Source organism: Amblyomma americanum, unplaced genomic scaffold, assembly GCF_052857255.1.
Source record: "Amblyomma americanum isolate KBUSLIRL-KWMA unplaced genomic scaffold, ASM5285725v1 scaffold_30, whole genome shotgun sequence".
NCBI classification, from domain to species: Eukaryota; Metazoa; Arthropoda; class Arachnida; order Ixodida; family Ixodidae; genus Amblyomma; species Amblyomma americanum.
This window is the reverse complement of record NW_027526502.1, coordinates 488,934-508,730: the sequence shown is the minus strand read 5'-3', so window position 1 is coordinate 508,730 and position 19,797 is coordinate 488,934. Positions and strand designations below refer to the sequence as shown.

General features: G+C 44.0%; 1 protein-coding gene across 4 annotated transcripts in view; it reads right to left on the bottom strand.

Moving 5' to 3' along the window:
- Positions 1 to 19,797, bottom strand: part of LOC144112028 (protein phosphatase 1L) — a 56,896-nt gene that overhangs the window by 10,956 nt on the left and 26,143 nt on the right. The gene's annotated exons all lie outside the window — the stretch shown is intronic.

Genomic DNA, 19,797 nt, shown 5'->3' with positions numbered 1-19,797 from the left:
GACGGGGTTTCTTTCACCATCAATTAACCGTCACGTGCTTATATGAAGTGTGCCATATGGTAACTGGTGTAATGTATATATAGTAGCTTCTTTTAAATCTAGCGATAATGCTACAACTCTGAACTTTAAAACTTTTGGGGTTCGAATAACAGCGGAAAAATCACACTGGGACAAAACTGTTTAACGATAACAAAAAAATTGGCTATATTCAAGAGGCATTACACACGTCGTCTTCCGACGACTCTTCTTTTTGCACTGGCCCTGTCCACACGCTTTTTCACCCTCAATGTCCACGAGGCACTCTTTCTCTCTCACTCGCACGTGCACATAGTTTGGTGGTCGCGTCCCCACCGCCACACTTGCCGTGTTTGACATCTGGAGTTCATTCGGGAAGGAGACCGCTTGCGGGCATGTAGAGCTGAAGCGCCGTCTGTCGCCGACTGCGCGACTCTCCCCTATGTCGCTGCCAATTAAAGGCGCCGGGCTGATGGCGGTCTTTTGTCCGCTCTCTTCGGGGCGCCGCCGTTCGGGTGTCTCCAAGAGCGCCCAGGTTTCTGTTGCCGTCTGTTTCTGCTTTGTGGCACTTTACTCAAGCTAGGCGCTTCTTTCCGGGGAACTGATGTTTCTGCTTCTTCGTTTCCTTGTTTCTTTACAACTGGCTAATGAATACACAAAAAAATGACCTGCTAGCCAATGGCTGTTCAATAGACATTGAGCAGTTGGAACACATGGTGGGCACAGTGATGCTACTCATAACTCATACAAAATGCAATTTCGGGCAATTTTTGGAGCACTAAAATTTCCAACTTGGAGCACTTTGGAGGAGGAGGAGGAGGAGGAGCGGCGGTGGCTGCGGCAGCAGCGTTTATTCAAAAATAACAAGATATTCTTCTTATATTGAATATAAAAATAATTCTCTTCCTTTTGAAAATCAAACGGAAGGAAAAGATTTTTGCTAGCCCCGGCATCTGCCATCACTACGGAGGCAACTGAGCAAGGGCAACGGAAAAGGATAGCAGGCAGAATGAAGAAATGAAATAAAAGAGGTGAGGAGCAGTAAAAAAGGATAGGGGGAGAGGTAACATATACAAATACACTATTTACACAAGAATACATATATACAGGTTGCACCTGTGTGAGGAACATCGATTTAGAAGCAGTCTCTAGATCACCAAAATTTAGAATGTGGTGCACTTTGGAGCACTACAACACTGCTTTGGAGGCACCACCCTGGAGAAAACACTGCTTTGGAGGCACCACCCTGGAGAATGTAGCTTTTAGTTTCCAAATCTTTTCATCTGGCAAACAACGCTAGAGAAGTTTGAGTGTGATGTCATGATATGCTACACCATTAAGGCTGTTATTGATGGCAGAGTCCCACCTAACAGGTTTTGAATTCTACCTTTTATGCTGTATGATTCAAAAGGAGGCACCTCTGTGAAATATGTCACCCAGTCAGCCAGTTCAGTCACGCTTTGTTGCACACTGTGCTTGACTCACACAGGAGCAATTAGACGCACTAACCTCTTCATCCTTGTGAGCCAGGCCTGTAGTGTACACAACGCCTGCACTAACCCAGAATGATGTATACAGCTCCATTTTTTAAACAAATGGCAGAGTGCCAGGGCCACTATGTTGCACAACTGAGACAAATGGCAAAGTGCAAATGCAGCAGCACCATGCAACTGTGCCCATTTAGAACTAACAATGGCCTAGCAAGAATGAGATCGATGTGGCAGTTACAATGCGCATTGTGGCTATGGTACTGAGTCGGATAGACTGAAAAATCCCTGGACGTGGTGCTCGGTTGCAACAAAGACACAAGCGCCAGAAGTGTGCAGGAGGGAGTGCGCTACGTGGCCGTGATATTTATCGTAAATGTACATGAGTGTCAAAAATATTCAGCGCACTATGCGAGAACAATGGGCATTACACGTATACGACAGAAGGCAGAAAAGAATACTCCACGTGAGCCCAGCATTGCACTGCCTCGCAGGGACTTCGAGCTCACTGCGAGGCTATCTGAGTTACACGTGAATCTTGCAGGATGGATGCAGAGTAGATCGACACTACAGTAAAAGCTGATTAATTAGAACTTCAAAGAACCAGAAAAACTGCTCCAATAGACAATACATGAAAGTGCTCAGCAGCCTGGCAACACTGTGCCCACGGCTTCCGGTTTCCATCTTGGTTCGGCCGAGCTCGTCGAGCTGGTGCATTGTTTGCTATGCGTACTTTCTTGATACCGGTGTAGCTGTTATGAATCTTGCTAGTAGAATTTCAAAAGACAAGCTTCAGCTGCTACACTGCTTGCACTGCTAATCTTTTATGAAATGCAGGTCATTTCAGTAAGCACCAGCATGCTCCTACCACATCCTTAGCTTTGCTCGAAGTTTGTTGCTGACCCTATGCAAATGTCATTTTAATGCGCGCATTTAAGCACTGGCTCAAGCATCGTGCATTAGCACTGCTATTTTATTTTCAAGCGGACTCAAATTCATCTGGTACGGTAGAGAGTGGTTATTTTGTGCCGAGTGCACAGATGTACAGACCAACTTATCAGGCAGCGCAAACTTTCATGCATGCTGATGCTAGCAGCTGCGTGCACTGCATTATAATCACTCAAGACCCTCAACCAGCTACGCAATGCCATTCCTTTACTGCAATGTGCAATGCACATCTGCAGTTTTTAACATCACCGTTTCAGAGCCCGGCACTGATGCTAGTTGCTTTTTGCCACACCTTCAACGATGCGCATGTCTTGCGCAAGACGCTGTACAAGAGAATATTGCGATGTGAGCAGTCGATATTAACAAGAGGAAAGTAAGCATATATAATTCAAAACATTGTAATCAGACGCAGATTTTTTGTTCACACTTCGTACTTTCGATATTAAACTGAATTGTATTTTCATTTTGCAACACCGTTGCGAGGGAAGCCAGGAGAAAAGCTGTATGAACAGAATAAGAGATCCTGAATTCCTCTTTAAACAACACTATTGACAGCAGCACGGATCTTTCCCTGCTGCCATGAAGAGCGCTCATGGATTACAGAAAGCCTATAGCAGCAGTTGTATGTACTGCTATGCCGGTCAAGCTATATGTGCCAATGTGAAATTCGCATGCTTTGGTGGCTTTCAACACATCATTGGGTTTCTCCCAAAGCTGGACAAATGGCTTTGTTACGGAGCAAGCTGTTGCAGTTTGCCATGATGATAATAAAATCAAACAGCCTGAAGCATTTTCAGCATACTGTCATACTTTGTAACTTTGAAATGCATCCCTCCTTCAGGATAAAATAGCAACATTATCCATTTTTTCAACAGACTTTGTCACGGCGCATATCGATTATGGAAATCCTGAAAAAAACAAACAAACTTCAGAACCTGTTTTATACATAGTGTGTATTACATTACCAAGATGCATTGAACGTACATAATATGCTGGCACGATCGCATGACATAAGAGGAAAACAATGCGTGGGACCTTGCAACAATTCCACGGCCAAGATAGCTTTCTAGCTAAAAATGACTGGACACAGGAACACATAGAAAACTAAGCAGTAAATGGTGTGGTTCTTTGAGTGCACTTAGTTCGCCACGGCATGAGCGATCAAATTTGTAGATGGATTGCACAGAGTGTCCATGGCCACGATTTGCCGGCAAATAAATGAACGCACTTTTTTTGCGACTGGAATAGACGCTTGAGCAACACAGGCATAGGCCGGCTGAAAAAAGTTTGCTTCCTCTATTACGTTGTTCAAGTATATGTCACTACGTTCACATCCGAGCGACTACGCGTTATCAGAGAATTAATAGGCAAGTGTACGAAATCAGCTCCTAATTCTGATTGTTGTAGCTGTTGTGTTGGGTTTAATGGCGCATAAACTAAGGCTATCATGCGCCAAGCTCAAGGTATATGAAATTGTTTTTTGCAGATTTTTACAAATATGTGAAAAAAATAAGGCGGTGTAGAAAGCTTAAAAAGTTATTTTCATATATCTAGTATTGAGAGCAAAAACAAGATTTATAAATAGCTAACATTAAAAGTTTCAAAGGAGGTTGGGTAACCTCATCAGCCGTCCTTGGCTGGGCAAGGAACTGGAGGCTCCCAACCAGTTCAAATAAAAACCTCGGCCTTTTTCTCAAGAATGAGAAAGTGGCTGAGGTGCATCAGGCGTAGCACTGGGTCACGATTTACATATTTTGAAGAAAATCTGCTTCTGTTAAAAATCTAAAAACACAAGACATATCCACAATTGCATTTTCACTTAAGAGCAGTGCTGGGTGAAAAGGGATGCATGGTTATAAAACTGAGAAAAGCTTCACTATGCCAGCTTTTCGAGTCGTCACCGGGGCCGCAAGTTTGACCATGAATGTAGCTAGAGGTCACGGTTGCTGCCAGTTTCACCTTGAATGTAGGTAGAGGTCAAACCATGAGCATAACTGGTGGTAGTCAGGTTTGACACATGACGTCAGCTACAGCAGCGACACCAGCGGCTGTTACACCAACCATCTCGACTTTGGCCTTCCACCTTTGCCCTTTGACCAAAGCGTCTACCGGTATCGCAGGTCATGAAAGTGGGTTCTGCCTAAAATGCCCGTGCACTGCTGTGGACACATGAACGGCACCCATAAGAGAAGGAAAATGAGATGAAAATTGGTTTTAAGAAAAGCAAATTACGCCTGTCTCACATATCTCTGCGGACACAGGAACCACTAAGGAAAATGAAATAAAGTTGGTTTTAAGGAAATGAAGTGACCTCTGTCCTGCCTCACATACAATTTTTTTTTTTAAATTAGGCTTTCTGAAATTATCTGCAGGGTTTGCGTCGTTTGGAACCAGATTTGGTTCCATATCTCCGCATACAAGCAATAATACAGCTGTAAATATCACCGAAGCTATATTAAATATATACTGTCTTGTGTGAGCGCCTTTAAAGTCGTTTCAAAGAAAGCAAGATGTTTAACAAATAAAAAAAAATGCCTACTACTGTGTGTGTGTCAGTATGGCTATCTATAGAAACCACTAGTCGCTCGACCACAAATGTAGCCAGGGTGATGCAGCTTTTCGCTTTCGACCAGAGTTAACCAGAGCTAAACCACCAGCAATTTTTTTCCTTAGCTTTTCCAGTTGCGAGCATGAAAATAAAATGTGATTAACTGTAAGTTCATCTCCACATGTACAAACTGGTTTGTCTTTTTTCGTTAGCAGAAAGTTGTATGTAATGTGTGGGTGGCCTATACGGACACGGCAGATAATGACTTCCTCAAAACGTTTCTGGTGCACAAGACTTCTATTCACCTAGAACCAATTTTATTAAGTGTAGCTTGTTATTTACTTTGTTGTTCCAAACGGATTGCCATTTTGTCCTTGCATTACATTGTAGTAATTTCACACAATCTTTATAGGGCATATTTATACTTTTAATTAGCTTGCTACACGCTTGAGCAGTGCACAAATCTGCTCTTTCGTTGCCTTTTATGCCGACATGACTTGGGACCCAGCACAGTTTTATGTTTTGTTCTTGAGCTGTGGCTGTTACAATGCTATGTATGATGTCACCAAGTACAGGAGTGATTGCATTTCCAGGGTGAAGAGCATTAAGACTTAGGGAGTCTGTGTAAATAATACTGTTTGTGAGGTTCTCGTTTAGTATTTGTTCGATGGCTACAGCGACGGTGTAGCATTCAGAAGTGAAAATTGATGAACACTGTGGAAGCCTTACGATTTTATTGTAATTCTGTTGTACTACTGTGCTTTCAACGTAAAAAATCTGTTTTTGAGCCATCTGTATAAAAAACTCGGAAAGTACTGTATTTTTCGAGTGCAAGAAGATCTTGCATAATATTGTTACGTGACGGCAAGCGGTGAAGACAGGGCTACATAACAGATGGCGATGGGATGATTTAATGGGGGTGGGCCTAGCGCAAGCGCTCCGTGCTGCGCCACTGCCCACTTTGTCGTCTTCGAGTCTGTGGCACTACCTGGGGCCACCGAGCGATCGTCCCGATCGCGCAAACTGAAAGACCGGCAGTGAAGATGAAACGCAGGGCGTGACGATGAGCGTGACAGGAGGGATGAACACAGAAGAGAAGAAGATGCAGGGCTTGCCGTCTTGATGAAAGAGATGAGCAGATCATGATCAGATGAGCGCTGGTCCAGGAAGCTTCCGGGCCGCAGCTAGGTCACCTTGAGCCGACGGCCGAGGCCCATTAACACACCAAATGGCATGGGCAGGGGCTGTGTTCGAATATGTTGGTGGCTTCTAGGGTCGGTGGGGTCATAGGTTTGAGTAGCGGCGTCGTCGTCAAATTGTGTATTCTGGCCGGGCCAGGGCACGGGGCTGGGGTGAACGGCACGGTCAGTTCTGGTCTGGCGCACTGGGGCACAGCCGGGTGGTGCGGACAGGAACACACGACCGACTACCACGGCATACGCAGGATGCCGAAGCTCCAGGACCAGGATGGGGATGAACTCCGCACCTCACACCAAATGTTACTCGACGGCAAGAAGGTGAAGACAGGGCTACATAACAGATGGCGATGGGATGATTTAGTGGGGGTGGGCCTAGCGCAAGCACTCTGTGCTGCGCCACTGCCCACTTTGTCGTCTTCGAGTCCGTGACAATATGTAGTTTGTTTTTTATGATGTAGTTTGTTTTTTATGATGGTACCATGGAGGCAGTGGATCTCGTCTTTGTGACTATTGGGCGACAGATGTGTTTAGGCAGAGAACGGATTTTTAGAATGTATGAACACGTGAGCACCGCTCTTCTGTTTGTAAGTGATACTTCGTTAGTTTCTACATACAGACTATTTATGGGTGGCGTCCTGTATTCACCAGTGGAAAGACGCAAACCTAAATTATGTATTGGGTCCAGTCATTTAAGATGAGATGGTCTCGCTGACCTATAAACTATACACCCATAATCCAAGGAAGAGCGAACAACAGACCGATAAATTATAAAAGGCATGTCCTATCAGAACCCCAGTGTTTTCAGGAAAGTACTTTAAGTGTGTTCAAGGATCGGGAGGCTTTCTTTTTTAGAGCATTATGTGAGATAGAAATGTCAGTTTTTTGTCAAAAGTAATGCCCAGAAATTTTACTTCATTTTTTTTATAGGCAGTTCAATTTTGTTTAGATGCAAGCTCGGGTTGGATTGCAGACCTTGCTTTAGTGAGAACAACACGCCCACTGTTTTCTGTGTGGAGAATTGGAATCCATTTTTGTCTGCAAATGTTCGTAGTTTGTTTATTGTCAACTGTGTTAGTCTCTCACATGTTGCTGCATTTGAGGATGTACTATCGCATTCAATATGACTTGCAACCTCAAGCAGCGTAGCTAGAGCGCTCCCCGGAAGCACAGTGGAGCCAACAAACGACGCGCTTGAAAACGAAAGGGAAAAGAATATTGGTGTTCCACCACTCAGTCTTCTCCCCTGTGCCGTCTGGTCTTGGCAGTACCATGGCGTTATTGCATCGCCGCCGCTTGCCTGACGAATGCAAGGAGCATGTCACAGTTGATTTTGTTTCATTCCTGTACACGGCTAGATGCGCCGGCACCTGTGAGAATTAATGAGCTCAGATTTCGGCGTGCAGACGACGCGGGGGATGTGCCTGGCAGCTGGAACAGCAGAATCCTTTCCACTTAGCTTTCAGGCACGCCGCTTGTCGGCCCCACCATGCTTCCAAATATGCTGCGGTCAAACTCTAGCGGGTTGCAAGTCATATTGAGCGCGATAGTACAAGTTATTTGAAGGCTGTCGACATAGACTGAATAAATAATGGACTTTGGGATTTTGTTTATAAAATTCATCTTTACAATAAACAGTGTTGTGCTCAAAATACACCCCTGAGGAACCCCGTTCTCTTGAACGAAGTTCCTGGAAATGGTTGATACCAGGCGTACTTGAAATAAGCGGTTCGAGAGGAAATCATTTAAGCAGTTTAACATCCTGTCGCGGATGCTAAGTTCTGCCAGGTCGCGAAGAATTGCATATCTCACGTTGTGTCGTATGCTTTCTCCAGATCAAAAAAGACAGCTAGGCAGTGTTGTTTATGTGTAAAAGCTTCTCCGATTGTTTTCGAGGCAAATATATGGTCAGTTGTTGAGCATGAATTTTTAAAACCGCATTGATGGATGTCAAGAAGCTTGTGAGCTTCAAGGAGGAAAGTTAATCTTATATTTAGAACACTTACAAAAGATTTGGTGCGACAGCTTGTAAGGGCTATTGGCCTATAGCTGCTAGGGGAAGTTGGTGGTTTTCCAGGTTTCAGAAATGGCACTATGGCGGCTCTTCTCCACTTCTTAGGCATTTTTCCTTCTATAAATATTTTGTAAAAGAAATTCAAGAGTGCCGCTATGGTAGGCTGGAAAAGATGTGCAAGCATTTTATAACTGTGCCTGGTCGGGTCCTGGAGCAGTTTTCGTTGCCGGCAGACAGTACTGTATTTCTTGGAGAGTAATTAAACTACTGTATTTTAACTTCACACCCCCACTTGTTGGGAGCCTGTTTTTCGGCTGTGGTTTTGTATTTTAAAAATGACTGGCTGTAGTGTAAAGAACTTGAAACCGCATTAAGTTTGCCTGTTCCACTAAATTTGTTTATGTACCAGGTGTTGTCAAAAAAGGAACTGTGAAGGGCAAGTAGCTACCATTTAGTTTTATAACTTGCTCCCACATTTTCTTCGATACGGTTGAGCTGTTTGAGACACATACGCTTTCCATGATGTTGTCTCGACATTACGCCGAACATACCGTGCTTGTGCTCTCGCCTTTTTTAAAATGATAAGGTTTTCATGTGTTGGGTACCTACGGAAAATGCCCCAGGCTTTGTTTTGTTTCTTTTTCGCTTCACGACATTCCTGCGTGTACCAAAATTTATGATTTTGTCACACCAGACCAGAGGATTGAGGAATAGACAGCTGTGCAGCAATAATTATACAGGTTATGAGCATTTCATTTAGTTCATCTATACCGCGATCATCTGAAAAAATTTTCCCAAGACTCGCTTTTTCTTCAAAAAGTGCCCAGTCGGCTAAATGCAACTTCCAACGGCGAGGCTTCGCGAGGATAATTGATGGTGACGATGATAGGCTGATACTAACAGGCAAATGATCACTTCCGTACGGGTTATATATAACATCCCAGAAGAAAGGAAGAAAGAGGTGCCGTAGTGGGGGGCTCCGGAATAATTTCGACCACCTGGCTAGTGTCCATTTCTTCACTACCACAAAAAGAGGAGTGTGCATTAAAATCCCCCACTACAAGACATGGCTCCGGCAGCTGTTTAAAATGTGCTTCTAAGCCATGTAGTGTTACGGATAGATGTGGTTGAAGGTATACTGAGCATATTATTGTTTTAAAATGAAGTAGGGCGACTGCTACAGCTTCAAATTTCGTATTAAGACTTATTTTGTGGGTTGCAAAACTGCTCTGTACCACAATAGCAGCCAGTCCAGACAGCCTACTCGCTTGCTCTCAGTCACGCCGAAAGACTATACATTTTAAAAATATTTTGTTGTTGAGGACGTAAGTTCGTCTCTTGTAGACAGAGGATGACCGGAGAAAGTGAATTTAAGATATCTTTTACATCGGTGTACTTAAAAATCCATGACCATTCCAATGAATTAAAAAAGTCATGATTAATGAGTTTTGGGGGGTATGGTTAATAACCTAAACCTCCGGAGTTCTTGGTCCCGTCACTGGGGTTTTTCTTTTTCACTCAAGAGAGCTACGTTGGCGTTGTGTCCATCGCCTCCCTGAGGCGCTGGAGGACCGCAGAGTAGCTGCGGGGGCACGAGTTGTAGGCCTCTCCCGAATGGGGGAAGCCTTGCGGGCTGCCGACCCAGGAGCCCTTTGTCAGAGGTGGCAGGGCAGCCTTTGCTGCATCTGCCGGGGGCACAGATGGCCCTGCTTCAGGCTCACGGTGTGTGGCCTGGGCAGGAGCCATAGGCCAGTGAGGTGCTCCGCCCCGTTGAACCACATCGGCGAAATTTATTTTTCCTGTGAAAAGGAACATTCCTTGTTTGTGTGCATCGTTTTCTTGCTTCCTGAAAAGTTTTCCTTGGTTTTAATAGTTATCTCTTTTTCCTTCTTCCAGGATGGACACGATCTCGAGTATGCAGGGTGGTCCCCTTCACAGTTAGTGTACTTTGGTGCAACGTTACATTGCACGGATTCATGGTCATTTGATGCACATTTGGCACAGGTTTGACGGCCGCGACAGCTCTGGGAGCCATGGCTGAATCTTTGACACTTGAAGCACCTTCTGGCATTTGGTATGTATGGTTGGACAGTTATTTTCGTGTATCCTACTTGCATGGTTTCTTGGAGTTGGCTAGAGGCCAAAGTCAGGAATACGTGTTTTGTTTGCGTTTCTTTATCATCCTTACGGATGTTGATACACTCGACGTCAGTCACGTTCTGGTCTTTCAGGCCTTCCAACATTTGTTCCTCTGTTAAAGTCAGGAAATCATGCTCCGAGATTACACCTTTCACCCTACTTAGTGATCTATGGGCGCTGATGGAGAAAGGAATGTCTCCGAAGGTCAATATGTTTTCAAGTTTTGAGCACTGAATATTATCCCTGACCGCAATGAGTAGGTTGCCGTTGAACTTTGTAACCTTGTATCCAAGTACTAGGGCATCTGTTAGACTTTTAGAGACAATGAACGGTGAAATGGTTCGGGCTGGTTTTTTTGCTTCATTATGTACATGGTACATTACGAAAACTTTTGTTCTTTGAAAGAATTTTGTACTCACATCGGTCCATACCTTTTTTGGAGGGCGATCATATGTTGCATGGGAAGCCATGAAGATTGTGTGTTTTTCAGCCACGGTGCCAGCCGCCCAGCATGGAGCCCAACAAGGGGACGGGACAGGAACTTGCGCGCAAGTCCTGCCCATGCCAGCTGTACACCCCAACTATAACCCAATATGACGCAACTAAGGGTGGTTGGTCACACAAGGTTAACCCTCGCTGCCAGGAAGAAAGGAGACAGGAGAGCTGTGAGAAAGAAGGTAGGAAAGTGAAATATAGAAGGGAGGATAGGAAAAGGCAACTGTCGATTTCCCCCGGTCGGGTCCGGCCGGAGGTGCCGTCTACAGGAAGCTGGGGCCAAAGTGGTGTGTTGCCTCCGCCGATGGGCCTTAAAGGTCCAAACAGTCTGCATCGGCTCAACCACCAGGATCCCCTTTTCCCCGGACACGGCAATGCCACGCATGGCTACGCGCGGGTGCTCGGGACCGTGGTGATGCAATGCCATTGGACTTTGTAACCTTGTATCCCAGTCCTAGGGCATCTGTTACACTTTTAGAGACAATGAGCGGCGAAATGGTTCGGACTAGTTTTTTGTTTCACTATGCACCACATGGTACTTTACGAAAACTTTTGTTCTTTGAAAGAATTTTGTAGTCACATCGGTCCATACCTTTTTTGGAGGGCGATCATATGTTGCATGGGAAGCCATGCACGCTGCACACTTCTAATTTTGATCACAGACAACAAAGACTCTGATCTGTACCTTAATTTAAATGCAAATCACCTATAATATTTGTGAAAATCTGTGCAGAAAGTGAAAGCTCTGCAGTGGTTGGATGCTGACATGCGATACCTCGCGTGGCACTTGGTGTTACTGGCACAGGGTTGGCACAGAGTAAAAAAAAAAAAATAAGAAGCGAGAAGCTGAAACGTACCTGGTTCCCACATGCATTGTAGTGTCTTCGCACAGTGCATCGGCATTTCATGTTTCAAATGAAGCGCAGCAGTTTTACCCAAATTCTGGGCAGCATTTCCGTTTTCTCTACTGAACCAACATGGAGGGCCTAGTTCTCTGAGCAGCAAGAGATGGCACTCCGCAATTCGCATATTGTCTATTATCCGAAGCTTGAATTAATGAATGATTATGACAAAACTGACAAGAACCGCTTTCATTGCGGAAAATTTTTTTGGTTAAAAGGCTACATGGTAGCCTGCTGCTGAGATGGGCACAGCACGACAGTGACTATTTTTCACATTTCCGTTAATGCTTTAATGAGTGCCCACTGCCAGAAGGGTCAAAACAGAATAGCTCCAAAATGGTAAGGGTAAGCTCCAAAACAGTAACAATAGAGCCCCCTCACTAACGGCCGCATCATGCTCTGGTCACGAGTGAGTAAGTGCACAGTTTAGGCACCCTCTCTGTAATGGAAGAATCATGTGCTGGAAGCAAGGGGAATGGACTGCGGCACCAATCAGCATCTGAAACGGCGCGCAGCTGTGCTCTGTTGGTTGGCTGATGCGCGGCCGATAGCCGTCGAATTCGCCGTGGGCTGGCACAAAGCTCTGAAAAGCGAACCTGAAACAATGGTACCATATTGAAATTAAGTGGTCAGACTACCTTTTGAAACGGGCCCGTTCAAAGGTGTGCGGAACACCGCAGCATGCAATTCAGGTTTTAGTAGGGCTATTTTGACAATTGCTTGCTGTGCTGGTCATACTTGGATGTGGCCTTCGTTTGAATTAACTGGTGCGAGACCTGTAGCGCCCGAATGAGCAAGCGTTGGACGTCGTAGACTTACATAAGCGTTGGCAGAGACCACACCAGCAGTTAAAATTGTGCACATTTCTGAATTAACGAGCTTTCACTGTAATGCGTTGTCAATGCTTCTTGCCCCCCCAGCTAAAAAAGCTTGCCGCTAAACATGGGCAACTGCATGGCTCTTAGCCTAAACTGAATGGGTGGATTGCACTTCACAGTTTTTGCCGTCGGCCATGCTGCCTGTGAAATTTTCACAAAGGAAGTTTACAAGAGTAAATGCCATTGACCAGGTACAAAAATTCGACTGTTCAGCAGGAAACGCTCTTTATGAGTCGCTGGCATACCACATGCAACGGCAGCGTAGACTCTCCCCACAACTGAGACAGACACTGAAACTGAGACAGACACTGAAATGGAAACAGAATCAAATATATTTCGGAAAACTATGGGCGTGCAGGTTGACACAGTGAAGCGAATTCATCGCCTTGGTAAAGCCCAACCACAGAAATGTAGGCCAATTATTCTTAAATTCTACGATTCCAGAGAAAAGGAGAGTCTCCTGAAGAAAGGCACAAAGCTGAAAGGGACTTCTTGGCGTATTAGCCCTGACTATGCCAAAGAAACTGTAGAAGTACGCCGAAAACTATGGAACAGTGCGGCAGCAGACAGGGCTATGAAGGCAAAGGTCTTCCTTATCCATGATAAACTTCGCGTAAACAACCAAACCTATATCTGGGATCACAGCCGAAACGAACGCTGTCTGCTGTCTACAGGCCGCGGAGATAAGGCTGATAATTTCAAGCAGCACCAGTCAGATGAGCCAGGCAGCCCAGATGACCTTGATTCCTCAATCAAGAGTCGGACACGTCATCGTCGGACACGTCATCACGTCAAGACGTCGGACACGTCATCGCAGATATAGCTACGCCTTTTAAGTCTGAATGCGCGTAGCATTGTAAATAAGACTACAGAGTTAGAATACTTGCTGCTTTCACAAAGTCCGCATGTTGTAATAATAACAGAAACCTGGTTGAATAACAATATTTCTTCTGACTGCATTGTTCCTCCGGACTATATAATGTTTAGAAAAGACCGGGACACACGTGGTGGGGGCGTTTGTATCATAGTAAAAAACTCTTTATCTGCAGTAGTGATGGATTGTAATGTTGCTGAAACAGTTTGGTGCAAGATAAAGTTTTACAACGTTGCTTACATGATTGGAGCTGTGTACCGCGCGCCCTCTGCTTCACCCGAGTTCTTTGATGAAGTAAACACTTTTTTATGTGCGAATGTGAAAAAGAACACGAGACTAATAATGACTGGCGATTTTAACCTACCACACATAAATTGGCAACGCCTATGTTCTGTTGGTCCTGATTCGTCTAACGGAGAGAAACTATTAGAAATTATGTTCGTGTATAACCTAAAACAAATTGTGCAAGAGGATACAAGAATAACGCCCGATTCGCAGTCATTGTTGGACTTGGTGTTCCTGTCAAATAATATAAAAGAACACAACGTTAACGTTGAAGATGGTGTCTCTGACCACAAGATGATTATTGTTTCCTTACCGCTTAGAATCAGCGAGTGTTCAAAGCCTTATATCCCTGTGCGCGTTAAGGATTATGAGCGTGCGGACGACACCTCCATTCTTGACTACCTGGAATCTGCCTATGATGATTTTGAAATTGACTATGATTCCAAAACAGCAGAAGAGTTGTGGCAGCAATTTAAGAAAATTATACAACACTGCGTTGACAGGTATATCCCAACTCGTGTTAAAAAGACGAAGCACCGAAGCCCCTGGATCACCAGGGACATAATTCATATGAAACGTAAAATAAAAAGACTACGTAAAAAGAAAAATAAACGTATTCATGTTCTGCGACTTCGTGCTGAGCTGAAACAGGCGCTGAAAGAAGCTAAAAAAAAGTTTTTCGATGAAATGCTTAGCCGCTTCCTCAAAACGTCACCGCAAAAGTTCTGGCGATACTTTAGTGATAGGAAGGAGAGAATACAGGAGATTAAGCACGAAAACCAGGTCCTGATAAAAAAGGAGCAATAGTAGATCATTTTAATCACTTTTTCCAGTCCGTATTCACCGCAACCAAAGATGACATAGACCTTAGTTCAGAACGCTTGTTGCCTAGCCGAATGAATGACGTCATAATTTCGCAGGAGGGCGTATTTCAGCAGCTCCTCAATTTGGATGTTAAAAAGGCCAATGGACCAGACAACATACCAACCCAGTTTCTCCGAAGATATGCCGAGTGGGCCTCACGATACCTTAAACTTATTTTTCAAAAATCCTTGCACGCCCATTGTGTACCATAAGATTGGCGCAATGCACTAGTAATTCCGGTGTTTAAAGGAGGCAACCGAACTCTTGTAAATAACTACCGCCCAATATCTCTTACATCGATTTCTTGTAAACTTATGGAACATATTATAGCGAAGCATATCTTTCATTACCTAGAAACAAGCTGTTTACTTTACCCTCACCAACACGGATTCCGAGCAGGCCTTTCCACCACTACACAACTTGTAGAGACAATTCACGATTTGGCAATGACGATTGATGCGAAGCAGCAAATTGACATAATCGCTGTAGATTTTGCCAAAGCTTTTGATAAGGTGCCACACAATAAATTAGTTTTTAAACTGGAAAGAGCTGGAATTAATATGAATATTGTAAAATGGATTAAAGCGTACTTAGGAAATCGTAACCAGGTGGTCAAAATGGATGGACATGTGTCCGCCTCACTAGCAGTTCTTTCAGGAGTTCCACAGGGTTCTGTTCTGGGACCGTTGTTATTTTTGGTGTATATTAATGATATCTCTGCTGTCATGGAACCAAATGTACGACTGAAGCTATTCGCAGATGACTGTTTAATTTATTCCACGGTTAGAAACGCGGAAGACCAGCTTAGAATTAACAACTCTTTACAGGCATTAAGCGAATGGTGCAAAAAATGGAACAAGGAAATAAATTATTCGAAATCAACGTACATGCACATTACAACGAAGAAATCTGTTCTTTCGTTCCCATATTTCATTGGTGACAAGTGTTTGGTAAACGTAACTCAGTTTAAGTATCTAGGAATGACAATAACACAAAATTTAAATTGGGGCACACATATAGAAGAGGTGTGCTCTAAAGCACACCAGAGGTTATGTTTTTCGAGAAAAAAATTGGAGAATGCTACACGAGATGTAAGACTAATTGCATATAAAGCTTTTGTGAGGCCAATCCTTGAGTATGCGTCAGTAGTATGGAGTCCTAAACAGAATTATTTAAAGAAACAATTAGAAAGAGTTCAGAGGTACGCAGTACGCTTTATTTGCTGCCGATATCGAAGGACAGACTCAGTTACAGATATGCTTTCTTCCTGTAACCTGGATTCATTAGAAATACGTAGAGAAAAAAATCGCCTAAAGCTACTATTCCAGATGCTCCAAGGACAGGTAAACATTCCAAAGGATACATACATACAAGTGCCAGGCAAACGGAGTTCTAGAACAAATCATAGTCTGATAATTCAGCCGTACTACGCCCATAGTGAAGCTTTCAGAAATTCCTTCTTCCCCCATGTAATTGAAATGTGGAATGACTTGCCAATGAGTGTTGTAGAACAGAATGATCTGCATGAATTTGAGCGATCTCTGGATGACCATCTGCTTGAAAGTGCTATTTGATGCTTGAACGAATGTACTGTCTTCTGCTGATGTATTTAGCGATTGTGAATAATTCTATTTTCTACGAAGTTTTCATACCCTCCCTGTAAGGACCCTCGCTTGAGGGCTAACAGTATTGTTAAATAAATAAATAAAATAAATAAGCTGTCACTCGTCAGCAATAGTGTTTGTGCATATCGGAAGCACATACAGGAACACCAGGAATAGCAATATCCACGCATGTGCATGCCTAAATGGGTGGCCAGATGGTAAAACAAAGCCCGAGCACATTGATTGGCCTCCATCACGACATGTGTGGTGCTCGTGTTTTGTAAGCGAGAGGGGTGCGCAGCGCCTCAAAAATGCATGCTAAAACTTCGCCAGTCCGAAGACAGCTCGCGTATGCATATGGCATACAAAGCACATCACGCAAGTCCACATTGTCTATTTACTGCAAACTTCGGGCATAGGAAAGAATGCCGCATGACAGTAAAGTTTAAGTTTTGCTTCAATGACCTTAACCTGTTGAAGCGATGGGAACAGCTAAGGTTATGTCTGCCTGTACAGCCGGCGCATGGCGCCGTCTTGTTCAAAAACAATGGGTTTGGAGTAGCATGGCGCAATTTTCCCGATTTTTATCGGGATGGCACAGCTTATCTGGTTCGGCACAGTTTGTCGCAACGGTGGGGTCACTATGAGTCATCATAAGTCTGACTACGCTCACTGCAGGGCAAAGGCCTCTCCCATGTCTCTCCAATTAACCCTGTCCTGTGCCAGCTGTATCCACCCTATGCACGCAAATTTCTTAATCTCATCCGCACACCTAACTTTCTGCTGCCCCCTGCAACGCTTACCTTCTCTTGGAATCCACTCCGTTACCATTAAGGATCAGCAGTTATCGTGCCTTCGTATCACATGCCCTGACCAAGCCCATTTCTTCCTCTTGATTTCGACAAGGATGTCATTAACCTGCGTTTTTTCCCTCACACTCTGCCCGCTTCCGGTTTCTTTCCATAGCTCGCTGTGAAGTCCTTAACTTAAGATGAACCCTTTTCGTTAGCCTCCACGTTTCTGCCCCATAGGCGAGTACCGGTAAGATACAGCAGTTGTACACTTTTCTCTTGAGGGTAAACTGCCACTCATCATCTGAGAGAACCTGCCATATGCGCTCCACCCCATTCTTATTCTTCTAGTTATTTCCCTCTCATGATCCGGATCAGCGGCCACTACGTGCCCAAGTAGACATATTCCCTTACCACTTCCAGCATCTCGTGAAACTGTTAAAAATTACTTTGGTTTTCTGCATATTCATTTTTAGACCCACCGTTCTGTTCAGCCTGTCTAACTCATTGATCATGCTTTGCAGTTCATCCCCCGAGTGATTTAGCAAGGCAATATCATTAGCGAATCACAAATTACTTTGATATTCTCCATTAACTCTTATTCCCAATTCCGGCCTGGGAACACCTCCTGTAAACAGGCTGTGAATAGCATTGGCGAGATCATGTATCCCTGCCTGACGCCCTTCCTTATTGAAATTTTATTGCTGACTTTACGGAGGACTATGGTAGCTGTGCAGCAGTTACAGATATCTTTTAGTGTTTTCAAATAAGATTCTTCTACACCCTGATTCTGCAATGCCTGCATGACCGCTGAGGTTTCCACTAAGTCAAATGCTTTCTCGTGAACAACGAATGCTACATATATAGCGGTTGGTTATATTCTGCACATTTTTCTATCATGTGATTGATAGTGTGAATATGGACTATTGTCGAGTATCTTTTACGAAAGCCTGCCTGATCATTTGGTTGATTGAAGTCTAAGGTTGATGTGATTATATTAGCAATTACCTTAGTAAATATCTTGTAGGCAACAGACAGTAAGTTGATTGGTCTAATTTTTCAAGTCCTTGGCGTCTCCCTTCTTATGAATTAAGATAATGTTGGCATTCTTCCAAGCTTCTGGTATGGTTGAGGTCATAAGGCATTGCGTATACAGGAAGGCTAGTTTTTCTAGCATAATCTCCCCTCTCTCCTTGAACTACTGTTACCTGCTCCACACCAGCTGCTTTCCCCCTTTGCATTGCTCCTAAGTCAGTACATGTTTAAGACCCCCAGGCTTTCGAAATTCTGAGCCCTCCACTACGGCATCCCACATAGCCTGAGTTGCTTTGGGATGTTAAACCCCATAAAATCAAACCAATCGACAAACTTTCATCAACTAAAATTTATTTGACGAATGCCCGGCTGTGGCACTGAAAGACAGAGCGGAACAATTTAAAACCTAAATTTTTTCGATAAGGTAATCTCGCTTTCCCATGGTAGACACATCCAAACCCTGATATCAAGCATCTGAAATATAGTCAGTACACTAACTCTATGCAGCACTCATCAGGCACACGATGACTGCCGCATCACTAGGCGGCATGCAATGGCACTAATGACCATGACATTGACTGATATGCATAAGTTTTATTAAAGCTACAGTTGAGAGCACTAAGGTAGTTTTAAACATATAGTAGAAACCCTCTATAGTGAATTTGCTAAAGATCTTTATTATATCAGTGTCTTTAGTACTGTGTGAGTTATTGGCAGCAGCATGGCTCAGAGGATAGATGCTGTCTCGTATTTCGGCTGCTTACTAAACAAAGAGCGTTGGTTCAAAAAAGGAGACACTTCTATACTCAGGTTCATACATCCGGTGCAGCGCTGTGAAAGGTACGGAAGTAGTCCGCACGGGAAAATAAAGGGAGGTGTGTTACCCCGTGCTTGTTCTGTGGCCGAGTGGTCTAAGGCATGAGAAAGCGACAGCTTGTCGTCAGCAATAACAGTGCATATAATCAAGCTCATGACAAATATGTTGTGTAATAAGCCTGCAGGCAAAGCATTTACTATGTTCGCTCACCACAAGGAACGCATTACTTTTTGGTAGCAGATGCAGGCTGCGCAAACAAGAGCACTAGCTTTGACAGCATTGCACCTGATGTGTGAAACGGAGTATAAATAATTTCCATCCTGCTCTAATCATTCCGTTATGTGCTGATAATTTACTTTCCGTAATCATATTTTATGTTATCATGCTTTCAATTTTGTCTAAAAATGTCTAAGTCTTGTGGAAGTACAGTATTTGCAGAAATATAATACAGCTATGAATATGATGCGAGGGGGGAGTTTGAGTCCAGATGAAAATGAATGCTTTGCGTGAAATGAAGTCGTCTGTCTTCCGCAGCCTCGGTGTCATTTAACTTTTTCGCTACTGTGCCACAGGCCATCGGTCATATATGAATGACGTTTTGAACATGCCGCCAAAATATCAGACTGGCGTTCCCAGACAAGCTGTGCCATCTAGTTTGCTTCTATAATACCATCTCTCTGGTTTCATTTTTGTTTTTTCATGTTCTGAAGAAAGGAGGTGACGTGAAAAATGAAACTGACCGGATACAGTCTGGCGGTTGGCGATCATGTGTCTGCTTTGCCTTGCGCTCCTCAATGACGAGAGGCTACACTGACCACTTTTGTCGATTCATATGCTCAATTTTTTTTCACAGCAGCAGAGGTGAGTAAGGCCCATTCCACATGCTCCGCTCTTGCCGCGGACGG